Genomic DNA, 16136 nt, shown 5'->3' on the forward strand with positions numbered 1-16136 from the left:
GACCAGAAGTGCATTCAATTAGTCGACAAGAGGAAGCAGTCAAAATAACGTTGGCTACAATGTACGAATGAAATAACTACAAAACATTTCGTAGACATCTTGCGAGAAACTTCCAAATCTTTTAAAACAAAGACATGCGATTATTTGAAAGCTAAAATTAAGTAACATGAAGATCATTGTATAAAAAGAGACAATCGTGACATTTATAAGGGGATCAACGAGTTTAAGAAAGACTATTAACCTCTTTCTTATATGTTAAAGAAAGCTGACAGAACAGTTCTAAATGACACAAGAAAGCACCTTGAATAGATGAAAAGATTTCTTTGACGAAATGCTTACACACAGCTCCCCAAAAAAATATGCGCTTGGAGAAAGGTTAATACACATCATAGAACCACATATCCCAGAACCTTACTTCATAAGAGGAGAAATCCTATAAAGCAATTAAAGAAGAATAATGTAGAACAAGATACACAAACTCATTCTCCTTATATGAAACAAGGGAGAATTACCACAAGATCGAGAAGAATAAATCATTTTTTTTTCAATTCACAAGAAAGGCGATATAACTGATACTAGTAACTACAGAAGTATTTAAGTTCTATAAATGTTCTATAAAATCCTCTCAAAAATTGTATTACCAAGATTACCTCCATACGCAGATGAAATTATTGGAGAGTATCAGTGTGCATTTAGACAAAATCGATCAACTATCGAGGACATAATTATCATTTGACAAATACTCCACAAGAAGTGGGAATACAATATAACCGTACAGCAACTATTTATTGCTTTTGGAAAGAGTTACGACTCGTTTAGGATAGAAGCATTTTACAGCTTTTCAACATACTTTGTAATACTGAGAAGCTAATTATACTCATTACGATATGTTTAATGGGGATTAGAAGGTACAATTTGTACCATACGGTGTTTCATGATACATTGCATTATAACTCTCTTATTTGAGCTTTTTCGTCACGGTTCTTTTTTTTGTTGTTGTTTTCCAAGTCCAGAGGCATTGCGGAAGACCTCAGGTATGTCTTCACACCTTCCTGCGTCGAGACATAGGAGGTGATGACTTCATAATTCTAATATATATTTTCTTTTATTAAGCCTAGGTTCATTATTTTTGGTGGACTTATCTTAGCACGTAGAAGATTGAAATTTTGCACAAACATTCAGTCTACCAAGTAGTATTTTCCAGATTTTTTCAGATTTCTGCTTTAAAACAGGGGGATCCAGAGGGGCAAAATTTGAAAAAGGAAATATTTTGCAAAAAATTCCCTTTTCAGAATTTTCCCGCCTTAGATACATGATGGAGACATGTGAATGATGCCTCCTGAAAGGCAGTTTTATTCTGAAGAAAATGATGTGCAAAACAGGATCCTAAGGTAAATAGTGATGTCTCAGGGAATTTTTTCATGATATCCTTCTGTATACGGGAATATGGTACATTGTATATATATTGTGTATATATATATATTGTGTAAATATATTGTCGGGTGTATATATATATATATTGGCGAGTTTACTTTTGCATCTAGAAGATGAAATTGTGCATAAACATCCATCCCACCTATTAGTATTTATTAGTTTTTTTAGATCTCTGCGTTAAGACAGGAGGGTCCAGAGGGGCTAAAAGTTGAAAAAGGGATATTTAGACCAAAAAAATATTTTTTTTCGGAATTTTCCCGCCTTAGATACATGATGGAGATACGTGAATGGTACCACCTGAAAGGCAGTTCTATTCTGAAGAAAATGATTGGCGGATTATAGTGCTAGGGTAAATAGAGATGTCTTAGGAAATTTTTTACATGAGACCATGGTGTTTTGCTGTAATTTTGGGGCATTGTGGGAATTATTGATAAAAATTTGTTCCGCCCTTAATATTCAAGATAGAAACTTGAAATTTGGCACACTCATTCAGAATACCAAATACTATTTATCAGAGATTTTGGTATCTGTACGTTGAAACATCGCTGCACTAGAGGGACCCAAATTGTGAAAAAATTCCCCCGAAAGTTTCCCTTTGACATCAATTTTTCCTCTCTTGGTACACTGTAAAAAATATCGGGAAGGTTTCTCATCTTCGGGGAAAGATTTTGCATAGAAAAGTCTAGGTTTCCGGACAAATCAACAGAACGTTACTCCATTTTAACGAAAATAAGACACTTTCCCTAAGAAATCAGGAAGGATTCGGTGTGTTTAGAAATATATAGAATCCTTTCATCATCGGAAACAAGTTTTCTTTATTTTAAAGGAATTTTCTCATACATTTCCCATAATTTGATGTTACTTTTCCTTTATTTTACGGTAAACTAGCTTTACCTGGGTACTCGGAAATTTTTTATTGATGCATCATGGGAAATAAATGAATGTCACATATTACATTCAGTATTTCTTCTAACAGAGCATGCATTAAATAAGAAGCTTCATTAATACTTTCAGAATGACTTCAGCAAGTCTCAGTGTCAATACAGTGTACACATATGGCATACAAACTAGGCATATTTTTGGAATTGGGGGACCAGAATATTTTACTTAAATTTTGTATTTTCTTGCTATAGTTTCAGTATTTGTTTATGGTTTAGGTAGGTTAGGTTAGTTTAGGGTATTTCGGTCATTACTCGAGCAGACTGTTGTATAAAATTTTCACACATTTATTGCATTTTTGCAGAACATGCAGTAAATGAGGAACTAGTGCATAAACCACGAATCAACTTAGGTGGCCACTAAAAAGCACGAATGCTATCTAACCGAGTGAGCGCAGCAAGGGGGCCCGAGCTGAGCGAGGGGGTGCGTCAGTAGGGAGCAGGCGCGTCAGTGACGTGGGCATACGCATAAACGAGGATGGGGGAAAAATACTTAAAACATCCGCAATAATTTTTACATGGTGATTTTAAATGATTTTGGCCCAATTTCAAAAATTATCCCAAACCTACAATCGGGTTCACTCGAGCAGAGAAAATTTATAGGTAAAAGTACGATATAAAACACTTCGTGAGAGTGTGAATATAAGTAATTTCGGCATTACTCGTGCAGACGATTCTACCAAATTTTCACACATTTCTTACATTTCCAGGTTAGGGTAGAGGTTAGTATTTCTTTTAACAGAGCATGCACTAAATGAGAGACTTCATTACTACTTTTACAACGAGTTCAGCAAGTATCAGTGTCAATACAGTTTACACATGTGGTATTCAAACTATGGCATATTTTTGGAATTGGGGGGCCAGATTGTTTTGCTTAAATTTTGTACTCTCTTGCGATACTTTCATGTATTTTTTATGGTTTAGGTAGGTTAGGTTAGTTTGGGTTAGTTTAGGATATTTGGGGTATTAGTCAAGCAGGAGGTTCTACCAAATTTTCGCACATTTATTGCATTTTGGCAGAACATGCACTAAATGAGGAGCTAGTGCATAAACCACAAACAAACTTGTAGGTGGCCACTAAAAAGCACGAATCCTATCTAACAGAGTCAGGGCAGGAGCGCAGCAAGCGGGCTCGAGCGAAGCGAGGGGGTGCGTTCCGTAGACTTTCTTGCTATATTTTCTGTACTTTTTTTTATGGTTAGGTAGGTTAGGTTAGGTTAGAATATTTGGGGCATTATTCGAGCAAACGGTTCTACCAAATTTTCATACATTTATTGCATTTTTGCAGAACATGCACTAAATGAGAAGCTAGTGCATAAACCAGGGTTTGAAAAAACCCGGGCTTTTTTTTTTAAAAAAAGCCCAACCCACCTGGGCCCATATGGGTTTTTTCGTAATATTTCAATGTCTTTGGGGTAAAAGTGTTCAAATGTGATTAATATTTCAAGATCGTCATTTTCACAACTTGCAACAATTTTCTACTCACTGCTGTTTTGAAAAAAATAGCCGCCATTTTGAAATTTTACATTCGATTGCCGAAAAAATCTATACAGCAAAAGCATGTCTCGTGCTTCCACCGTCAAAATTTCAACTTAAAACACTGAAAATTGCACTTCGTAACGTGGATACTCGCTGGTTTGAAAAAATGGCCGCCATTTTGATATTTTACGTTGGTATACCGCCAAAATCTATACAGGAAATTTACAGTGTGTCGTGCTTGTACTTTAAAAATGTTAACTTAAAAGGCCGAAAGTTGTACCATGTACTGTGTGTAGTAGAGGAAGACAAACGAATTGAGCTGAATTTGTGTTTAACGTCCCTTTCAGCAGCGAGGCTATATGAGACGGGACCTACTGATTAACGTGGAATCCGAACCACATGAGCACCCTCCGAGAAGCAAAGCCGGGTCCCACGCTGAAGACGCGTACACTAACCGCATAGCCATGAAGGAGCTCGGCAGACAAACGAACAAATGTAGATGAAGTCATCCAGAAGCCTGACTGACGTTCGCCAAATATAAATACCAAAAGGTGTCTATTAATTTTTACAATTCATGTTGTATGAAATAAATAAATGTTTCAGAATGTCTTATATGAAATTAACACCTTCCAGCGTAAATAAACCTGCCATATTTTCTCCATGAGAATACGGGACACCTCTGATCCCCCCTCCCCTCAACTTTCCAACATAATGCAATGAACTGTAATCTAGTTATGAACAAAAGTATAAGAGGCCGTGGTAGCCCAGTGGTAGAGCGTTCATCTCTAGTGCATGGGGTTCCTAGTTCGATTCCAGCTCGCGCCAAGTGAGCTTTGGGGTGGGCAGTCACCTTATGCGTGGGTTTTCTCGGGATTCTCACGTTTCCTCCCACTTTCTTCATTCCGTCATTTTATTCATTTCTCATCACCGTCACCTTGAACATAGCAGCCATAACCGTGAGACTAAAACCAAAAGATTTCATTTCATTTATATTTTTTCAAGAATATAATAGGCGAAAGTTCACTAGGCAGCAGCTGCTTTTCTCTGTTCGTACCTTGCAATTAATTGTAGAGACTGAAAATGCTTAAAAACTTAAGATATTCTATAAAAATGCTTTACAGGAAAGCAATATGCAAATTATATAAATCAGTGGTACAATCTACCTTCAATATTCTTTGCGCATTTAGCAATATTTATTTACATGGCTGCATTTGCCAAAATTACGTTCGTCAGTTTAATCTGATGAAAAGCTGATTTTTCTCCTTGTGTCATGTGTAATTGTCAGGACGAGATTTACAGTTTTCTAAGACCTGGACCAAAGCACAATTCTGTGCCCCTAGCCTCTGAAAAATATTAAAATTCTTTTTAATTTATCTAATGTGTTGCTGGAGAAAAAGTCAGTCATCTTCCCTGTGTTTGTAAATGTAGAAACACTAAAAGCAACTTTTTTTTATTTTGTTAGAAAACCAAATTGTAGTTGAAGAAATTTGTGTTTTACATTAAAGGTAAGAAATAATACTAATAGTTTTACTTATATATGTACTTATATATGTACTATTAGTACCGGCAGCTATGACCTTAAACCCGTCAAACGTATAAGTGATAATGTCTCTCGGTGTCGCCAAGTTAACGAGCACACTATTCACGGAAAATATTTTCTAAAGTACAAAATTGTTTATTTTACTTCAAATAGGCTATAAGCATAATCCATACATTAATTTGTTCTATAACTATCTCAAGCTAAGGTAAGTTTTTTTTTAATTCATTTAGTGTATTCAGAACTTTATAAAGGTCTTATGTTGAATGTTGTTGTATACCTTAACGTCAAAGCCTCTAATTCGCCCAAGGAAATTCTAAAATCTTACAAAAATCACTTTCAATGTGATCGCCTTAGTTGTACCAATAATATACTAATAAATAGCTCCAAAACCCAGGTGGGCTTTAAAGTGGGTTTTTTCGGGTGGGTCCAACCCGAAAAAAACCCACCCGGTTAACTGCGTCCGTAGATTTTCTTGCCATATTTTCTGTACTTTTTTATGGTTCAGGTAGGTTAGGTTACTTTGGGTTAGTTTTGGTGAGGTTAGTTTAGGATATTTGGGGCATTACTCGAGCAGACAGTTCTACCAAAATTTCACACATTAATTGCATTTTTGCAGAACATGCACCAAACGAGGAGCTAGTGTATAAGCCACGAACCAACTTGTAGGTGGCCACTAAAAAGCACGAATGCTATCCAACCGAGTCAAAGCAGGACACAGCATTGGGTCTAGAGCGACAGCGAGATGGTGTGTCCGTAGGGGGCAGGCGCGTCAGCGACAGGGGTATACGCATAAACGAGGATAATGGAAGAGCACACCTACACATGCTTTACTTTCAGTATCACTCAAATTTCATTTCAGTATGTTGTGCTCTGACAGTAATTAGTTATATTCAGAATCTTTTTTATTTTATTTTAATATTATTATTTTTTTACGAAATATGTTTCACATTGTATTTGCCACTGTTTTGAATTTTAACTTCTTTTCCGCACTTTGCACAGTTACGCTCTGTTGCACCAACCGACAATTATGATCGGATAAGATAAACCGTTGATTATTTATATCTTTGGGAAAGAATCTTACATCGTTGCAACAACAGTTTCTGAGAAAGAATTAACTTATCCACCAATAATCGGTCATTGTATAAAACTATGAGGTTTATGACATGTCATGCAATATCATACATTTGATTGGCTGAAACAGTGCAGTAACAACAAGAAATAAAAATAAAAAAAGATGATACGCATAGAATGTGGTAGCATTTCGTACTAGTTATTGGAAGAAAGCGGCCTAAGTTGACTCTTCGGGAAGGGAAATGTGTTTTAATGCGTCTAGACAGACATATCTTTAAGGAAAAAATATCAAATACTGAAAAGGAAACTGTATCTGATATTTCAAAAAAATAATAAAAAAATAATAAAAAATAATATAAAGTATAATATTATTTTATGTAAAAAGTTTTTTCTTGCATGTGTGTGTGATAATTTTGGTTGTCGTAGTTTAAGCAATCATTTCAAGGAATTCGAGATAAGACATCCGAACCCCTTGGTGCTTGGTGCTCATCTCATTGTTGACAACGGCAATCCGAGAAAAGTTCCTTAATCATTTTCTGGAAACGTTCTTTGATGTCTCAATCTGATAAGTTCAGATCTCCTGTAAGTTCAGATCTACCCGTTGATGGGACAGCAAGGAAACATTCCGAAAAGCGGTTATAATTACATATTCGTAACTTTTGATAATGGCATTAACTCTCGACATATTACATATTTTACGTGTGGAAATGTTTATCCACAGTTACAAAAAAACTTTGAAGGTATTGCCTGAGAACTATGCAATCTGAAAAAATCTGTATTTGTTCGGGCCTCTGACGGAGAGTTCTGAATTTTTCTTACATAGGACCGTCATTGGAGATGGTGGCTTCGCTATTCGATCACTAATGTGAAAGTTATCATTATACGTTCTATTATAGTGTACTATAATGTAATTAAATATTAAATATAAGTGAGTTTAATAGATTCTTCAATACAGAGAAATGTATATAAATTAAAAAGCGTTACATTAATACAGTGACGTGTTAATTTTGTTTACGAAATTTTCTTGTTTAAATTACTGTGGTGGTGCATAAATAATTAAATTGGAGATGAATGTAGAAAATATGTATACTATTTTTTATCATTAGGTGAGTTTTTGTATTAGTATGTTACTTTCACTTATGTGATGTGTAAATTTATTGAAGAGTAAAATGTGTGTTTAAATTATTTGGCAAAGACCAATCAGAAAATTCTAAAATATAAATTTGAGAAACAAAATAACATTCGTCCATTGTAAGAGGATATATTTTGCAGATGTGTTAAACTTCTCAATTTGACTTAAAGTAAGAACAGGCTTTAAATATATATATTAATCCACAAATTATTATAAATTAGTATTCTTGCTCAAATCTATTTCCAGTTCTCACTACCCAATTGCATTATTTGTACAAATTTATTCATTTCACATATATATCAGTTTTTATTTCTATAGATTTTATAACCTCTTTCATTATTGATATATAGGTTTCTGTTTTGCTAGTCAGAAATACGCGTTGATACGATAGACATGAATTAGTGTAGAAAGTATATCTAGTTTTTGCTATAGAATGAACTTCAATTATATTCCCTCATTTAACAACTATCATTATAAGGCGTGTCTCCCAGGTTAGATAATTGTCCTGCTCATTAAACACCGGTGGCCTGCAATGGAGCTATTCAAAGGCACGTTACATATATAGTATATTCATATAACATATTCATTGTTATTTACACATATTTATTTTATTTATTTATTTGCCGAAGTAAGAGATACAGCAAGGTAGCCATTTTACACTGAAACTATATAACATAGAATATAAAATTAACAGTAACAAGTGTAAACAAAAAGCTATATAAAGGTACATAAGTGTAGCAATATTTTCTCGTCGGAATACATTCTCAGATTTAAAAATATTAACGTCAGAAGCAATGGAGTTAAATTCAGAAGACAGTCTCTAGAACAAAGAATGCTAAATAATTGATAATCGAGGGTGCTGCAATGAAGTAGTTCACTATTTCTAGTTCTTTGTGCAGGTACCCGAATATTATATTCTCTAATACAAAAGCTGTTACTCTCCAGATAATTAATTACATCAATGTTTTAATATGTTTTTTTACAGCAACAAAGACCAGTATGTACGTGCTTTTATTTATTTATTTGCACCATTACACCAATTCCAATATGGTTTCCTACAGTAATACATGAATTTCACAAATAGAGAAAATTACATAGATTCAAACAAAACAAACATAATAATAATTACAAGAAGAAAAAAGGAAAACATAATGTTACATATCATTTCAAGTTATCTCAATAACACATTTAAATAATCCAAAACAATAAAAACATTAAATAAACTTTCCAATACAGTATACAAAAACATACACACACACAAACATATGTATATATATAAGGTGTTTCAAAACAACACGCAGAAAGTCTGGGAGGTCATTCCTGACTCAAGATAAGACGAAACGTAGAGTCCTACCAGGGTGCACAAATGCATCCTTTGGGAGTTATAGGCCGCCCAAAACATCAAAAAATAAGGTTTGAAGATTCATAGCTCCCACATTATAGAACCTAACTTAGTCGGGTCAAGACGTTACAACTAGCATGTGTTCTGTACAAAAATACATGTTTCAAAATCCTGCCTGAGTTTCGTTACATTTCTTATGGAGGTAGTTGATGACGACAGCAAATTATATGCCCGTAGGCAAATACCTACAAAAGTCGTTGCGTGAATACCTTAGGCTTCTGGAACATCGACTTTTCTTATGTGAACTCTAGAATAGATCCCATAGTTTTGGAGCTATGGGCATTTGAAGCTCATTTTTTTTAATTTTTTCGGCAGCCTATAATTCCGAAAGCAAACAATTGTGCACCCAGATTGGCCTATATTTTTCCTTATCTTCGTGTCAGTAATCACCTTCCGAAAGTTGTCTGTGTTGTTTTGAAATATCGTGGATATATCTATATCTATATCTATATATATATATATATATATAGATAGATAGATATAGATATAGATATAGATATATATACTCTTCCATTACACAAGTTTCATGATAAACAAGTCTTCAGAGCTTGTTTATAATACTCCTCAAGAGCTGAAAGCTATAGTACAATAATTGCGTTCATTGTCACTCATACCTTTTGTATAGGAATACCATTTTTTAAACTTACTTGTCGCCTGAAGCAGTATTATTATGTAGTCAAAAGCTAGTTTCACGAACATTTAATTATAATCTGGAAGGTAGCATCAGGGACTAGATCATAATATTAATCGTTTATTAGGAGTGTTTAAATTATAATTTTCCGACTCTATTTTATGCATGTTTAAGTTCAAAATATGTGTTGTAACTCCTTCTTCTCCTTCTTCTTAGTAGAATACAGTACATATTCTTGTGTACGTTCTATAAATTTTGTCGGGATGAGATGACAGTTTTTGGAAGTAAACTGTTTAAGTCAACTACATCTGATGGTCCTAATATCATAAGTATGTTCATGTATAATTTCGCGCATGCGTACAATTATTAATACAAATCTGATTTATCATGCACATTTGGAGTTCGAACCATTTTATATCAGGTTAATATGATACTTTCATTTCATATGTCTGAAGAGCTATTGTGAGATCACGTAAGTACTTTCGCTTGCGTATAGAGTGTTGAAGTTAAGAATACGTTAAAGCAGGACTCGGTCGGTACTACATTTCGCCATTCAGAACGCAGGTTCTGCCATAGCGTTCAAGTTTGGATTCATCTCTATGAAGTTTGTAGTTGGTCAGTGGGATTTGACGCTTTGGCATTTCAGCTACCACCCATCCTACAGTGGAAGGCGCAAAACTGTCGACGTATTCAATTATTCACCCATTAGAGTTAGTAAACTCTGTGAATAAAGTTCACGACTTTCTATGCTAATGCAGCTTTACGCCGGTTATCCCGTTGTCTAGCCATGTTCCTTGTTTAGTAACTGTTTTCAGCTTTCTCTATCTGTTTTTTTCCACACGAGGCAGAATATCGCGGTATAAAATAATAGTTTTTCACTTGCTGGTCATTGTTCCCTATTCGGAAGCACTGGGCATTAGTTTTTATGTATCCACTTGATTTGAGGTCTTCGCCGTAACATAGCATGGCTCAAAACCTTCAATGTAATGGAACAATATTAATGTAACAGAGGCCAATTCTGTTGCCAGTACATGGCGTAGTAGACCGGGTTCGATTCACAGCGGGAGCTCATGTGGTTCGGATCCCACGTTAACCAATATGTCCACGCCTCATATAGCGTCGCTGCTGAACGGGACGTTAAACTCAAAATCACCTCAACCTAACTGTTGATAGTACAGTTTTAAAAATTTATTCCTGGTAGTCTTTGTACTAATACTCCTAGTTCTGCATCATTATGAACGTTATTTTTGTGATACGTTACCATTTGTCTCAGCTACTACTCACCAGGCGCTTTATGAATGGCACTATCTATGCCAGAAATGGGTGTGAGCGTCATATTAGTTGTATTGACAACCGTGTTACATTATAACTTAACAATGTCTCCATGATAAGTTTTGACTGTGCCATCAATCTCATTGTTGATACTGTATAATGGTCTTTCAATTCGAGGTTTATAATCCAACGCAAAGAGCGAATCTAGCTTTGTTACATTAACAACATCCATAAGCTGAATAGGTTCGTGCAGAGTCCTAGTTAAAGTCAATTGTTGGAAGTCCAAGCGTCGGTCCCTTTGCACACAAAAGTGCTGCTTGTGTACATTCAAAACTTCATTGGGGCGTTTCTGATCTCACTCTTGAGGTGGTGGGTCATCCGGAAAATAAGCTTTAAGTCCAGTGACCACAATGCATCCAATCCCTTTCAGCGTTTTATACTTAACGAAATACACATGCGTATTGTCTATGCAGAAAATACAATATTGTCTAAAATTTCACAGAGATGGTTTCTACAAGGCCACGGGCATCCTGAAGGATCATAAATCCAAACACGTTGGCAAACATTGTTTATTTTATATTATATCCTGCGCCTTCTCGCGTATATCATGCAACACTGCCAAAGGATCTTTACTAGAAATATGATCACAAGGGCCAGTATGATCATAGCTTGATACTCCAAATACGGATGAAAGCCAAAAATGCAAGTAAAATGACGATTAAGAATTTGAATGGTTGATGATAACGTTGCGCGAAAAAGTGATGCAAGTCACATGCTCAACCAACCTACCATGATTGAAGATTTATAACTTCCGTTTAAAAAGAGCATCAAGATTCCTCACGGTAAACTAGCTTAGACCGTAAGTTGATGCTGACAAGGGTTGACAAACTTAATTTCCACCTCCAGAACATTGCTCAAGTCTTGACTATGCACAATAGTAATGCCATAAAAGCAGTTGAATAATCCACAAAAAATTCCTTACACAGTTAAAGCTTCAAAAAGACATTTTATGAAGAAAGTCAACTAGTGTCAAAACAGATTGATCACCCCAAGTAGCCGTCACGACGTATCAGGTGTTAAAGTCGACAGCTATGGCTAGGTACTTATACTGCAATATATTAGCCTCAGTAAGAAAGGGAGACATGAATCTCAATGCGATAGAAAGGCGGAGAAGAAGGGATGTTTTGGAGAATTCCTGAGGGTTTCCGTGGTGTCTTCTTAAATCGCAGACAAATCTGTCATCTTCGACATCGGTTATCAACATATTGCTTCATAAAGGGAAAATACACGGATTTTAGCAGCATCTAATACGTCTTAACGCAGCCAGAATGCAAGATCCGAAATTTAGACTCATTTTGAGACTGAAATACTTTATCGCGCAGGGATGCTTAAATTACTGCTAACAGCTGCTCCCCAGATGGAAACGATGTTTAAGATTTTGAACGCCATCATTAAGTTCATAGAACAGTGCTTTCTTCTCTACATCATAATCCAAAAAAGTCGTTCTTTCTCACCGGCGAGCGACAGTTCGTTTTCAAGTAAAAGTGACGGCCCAATAAAAGTATTTTCAAACGCCTCAATGTAAATATAAATGCAGAGAGTTCCAGTTCTAAAAGCCGATAACGTTTCTCGTGTTGACGAACTGCTATACTACAAACAGCAATAGAGACCAAGGTAGCATCATCTACATCCTATTCAGGTTGCACAACGGCTTAGTTCAACCCGATCAGGTGCATCGCAGAACACGTACATCTCTCTTTTTGGATGGAAAAGCATTAAAGTTGGGGCAGACGATACTGCCTCCTTCATCATATCGAAAGTTTGTTGCTGGGCAGCAGCCCATCTGAAAAGCACTTTTTTCTTAAGGAGCATCTGAAGAGGGTTCGCGGTAGTTAAGAATCTTTAATATAGTTTCGCCCGAAAGAACACAATCCCAAGAAAGTTTTCAACTGCTTCTGCGTTCTTGACCTCTTGCAAATACGGATAGAGTCCGTAATTCGATCCGAAATAGAAACCCGATGCTGTGAGACGATGTGCCTCCATAATTCCCCCCCCCCAAAAAAAATGCTACAATTTGGTCTTCTTCGGTGTAACTTCTGTCCCCAGGCCTTCAATCTTTTGAGCAACGTACGGGTGGTGGCCAAACTTCTTCCAAAATGCCCCACTCCAAACTATATAATGAAAATATATTAAACAAAGTATTTCTCCAAGCCCGTAAGCGTGAGATTCATTAACTCATTGAGTGAATCTGGGCTCGTAACCAAATTCATCGACAAATGACATAGTAAGATCACAACTATTCATGAACTTGTGATCACTAGGGCCCTCTAGAATATATTGCATGCCCGGTAACGGAAAATAAGAGGCAATAACGTGAGTGTTAACACCACGGAGGTCAATTATAAATCAGTAAGAGCCATTTTTCTTCCAATCAACGTAAATGGCTAGTTCCATGGAGAAAGGCAATGCCCAATTGCATCTTGTTTTAACAACAGCACTATCAGTTTATTGACAACATCTCAAAGATCGCATAAGGCTTCATGTTTACAAGTTGTGGATTCGTAAGTTCGATATCATGCTCATAGACCCGTGCTTGAGAAAGTCCTCTGGGGATCGACTCACCACATCTGTTAATTCAGTAATGAGATCGTACAACGCTGTTTCTCCGGCTCAGGAAGCGTGGAATTTACATCAACTCGGGTACAGTCAAATTTCACGTTCAAAGCTGTCTAAGTATCACGTTTAATCGTTATGTTAATACAGAGATGTTTAATTTTATTGCCCATTGCTTGCTCTCAAACTTTGTTCTTCCATAGTATATATCCTCTATTGGTGTGCTTGGAAACCCAAATGAAACAATTTGTCTTGTCAACAGATCAATCTTGCACTAAAAATTTAACCACTCCCTACAAAAAAAAATGTGGGCCGTAGCCAACTAAATCCAACTAAATCGGCTATTTCCGTATCGGTACACAAATTTTAGTGCTGATCATAACCAAGTAGATAACGTCACATTAAAAACTGGAGAGACAATAGGATGTAACCCTGTGGAAATAGTGTTAACGTATTCAGATACGATAAGTGGATAGTCGAAATTTCCAAAATTTAGTTATCTCCAATCTGCAACTTTTTGGATGATGAAGGTCTGCCTCATCTGCGCCCAGAAAATGCTGACCCAAAAAAGGCGGGTGGGTATAATTAGATATCACCATAAAAGTATGACAGAATATTTCCGACCCAAGTCCAAATCGAACCAATATTATTCTATTCTGATGCAACGTCCTCCCCTTGACCCCACACGAAGTACTATTTGTAAATACAATTTTAACTTTACGTGTTACCATATGAGCCGACAAACACTGAATATATTAACGCCTATCTAAAAGGATCGATCTCCTTTTCCGTTTAGTAACACTGAAACATAAGGAAGAGCTTTATTAACATGCAGGGAGAATTTGATACACCGTAAAATCGATGCTCCTTTTTCATCAACCCCCTAATTAGTTTAAATCATTCAAACAGTCTGCGGCGAGGGCGTTCTTCTTACCAAACTTCTTGCCAAATTAAAGGGTGCGTAATAGGTTGAATATTACTATTACTATTGTTATCCTTATTGCTTAGTTAAGGTCGTTGTTGAAACCGCTGAGCGTTGTTGTTACGCAGTAGAAAATTTCGTCTACCACGATTACTAATGTTATTTACATTGCGGCGAAAGTTTTTGCGCGAAGCATTGCTTCTTATTCCCAGACTAACAATGTAACGACAGCTTAGTCAATTGATTCTCAATTGCTGAGAATTGCTCTTTAGTGTCCTTACTCACTGGCTTTAAAGTAGAAGCAGCATCGGGCAAAGTCCGTGCAGAAGGCTGAGACTGCTGACTTGAAACGTAAATTGGTTGGAATTCTACACCATCTGGCGGATCGACCTGAGCAGCAGAATAAAAGAGCGAAGGGTTCTGCTTCATTAACTTCTTACTGACTTCCGTTCTAACAAACCACAAGCCTCTTCCGCATCTAATAAACATTGTATCAACTGCCCTACTGTGTCATATTTTTCATAATAGCCAAATTCATACCTATATTATGGGTTTAAACCATCTATAAGCAGTTGTACTTGCTTGTTGAATAATGCGTCCTTGTCATTCCGAAGAAGCGAATTGCGCTTAACTTACTCATAGCATGATTGTTATCTGCTTCGTTTATTTATTTATTTAATTAAATCCGCTGAATCCAACAGGAGAATCCCAATTACAGGAGTCTTACATAGGTATTAACCTGTGTTATTAAATTTAAACAACAAACACGAGAATCAGTAAAAATACAAAAAAAAATAGAAAGAAACACAAAAATGAAAGATACAAAAATATTTCGTATTTCCTGTTTCGTCAGCAACGGCAACAATACATTATTAAACACATTCTGTAAAGTCGGGCTGTTTTGAAAGAGTATGAAACAAGTAAGACGCCGGTCCATTTAAGGGACACCCTAAAATCAATTCTTTTTTTTTACATCCGGCCAGTATTGCCCTCTACCAACACTTGAAACTGGTTAACATATCGAGCCTCATTCTCAGTCGTGTGACCAAAGGAAGGTTCCGGACAGAGTATATGACTAAGTAAGCCCTTAGTATCTTGAGAACCGCACATTGTCATGTCAGAATTTACCACAGACCTCGACGGGTGCGCAATATCAGAAATTGCTGGACGGGATTGACCAAATTGCAAATTACATTTAACGCGGTCTATACACTGCCGAGTAAAATATTAACGTATGCCAATTTATTGGTTCAGAATCCGGAGGTCGACATACACAACTTATATGCACACATAGCTAATGTTTACATGGGGGCTATTTAAAATGCATTCTCATGACGAAACTAACCATTAATTTTTAGGTAGAGGAATAATTTGTTAAGATGGATAGTCTTGATTGCATAAATATAACTAGAGATATCAGATCAAGTAATTGCCCAAACCTGGTGCTCTGGCCTTACGTCAAAATCATTAATAACTGTCATATTAAATTAGAAGTTAGATTTTGATATAAATGAAATTGCTAATGAAGTCGAATAATAGAAGTGTATCAATTTTAACCACCATGTATTCACCAAAGTTTTGATCGGTGAAGATTTGAGAGCTCGAACCTTCTGCGATGGTCGCTTCAAAAGCTCTCTCGAGCTCACTACTCTTTTCCACCTACCTTTTCTTCCTAGTTTTCGGTAGCGTCATTTCTTCCACT

Source organism: Thermobia domestica, chromosome 1 (assembly GCF_964235325.1).
Source record: "Thermobia domestica chromosome 1, izTheDome1.hap1.1, whole genome shotgun sequence".
Lineage (NCBI taxonomy): Eukaryota > Metazoa > Arthropoda > Insecta > Zygentoma > Lepismatidae > Thermobia > Thermobia domestica.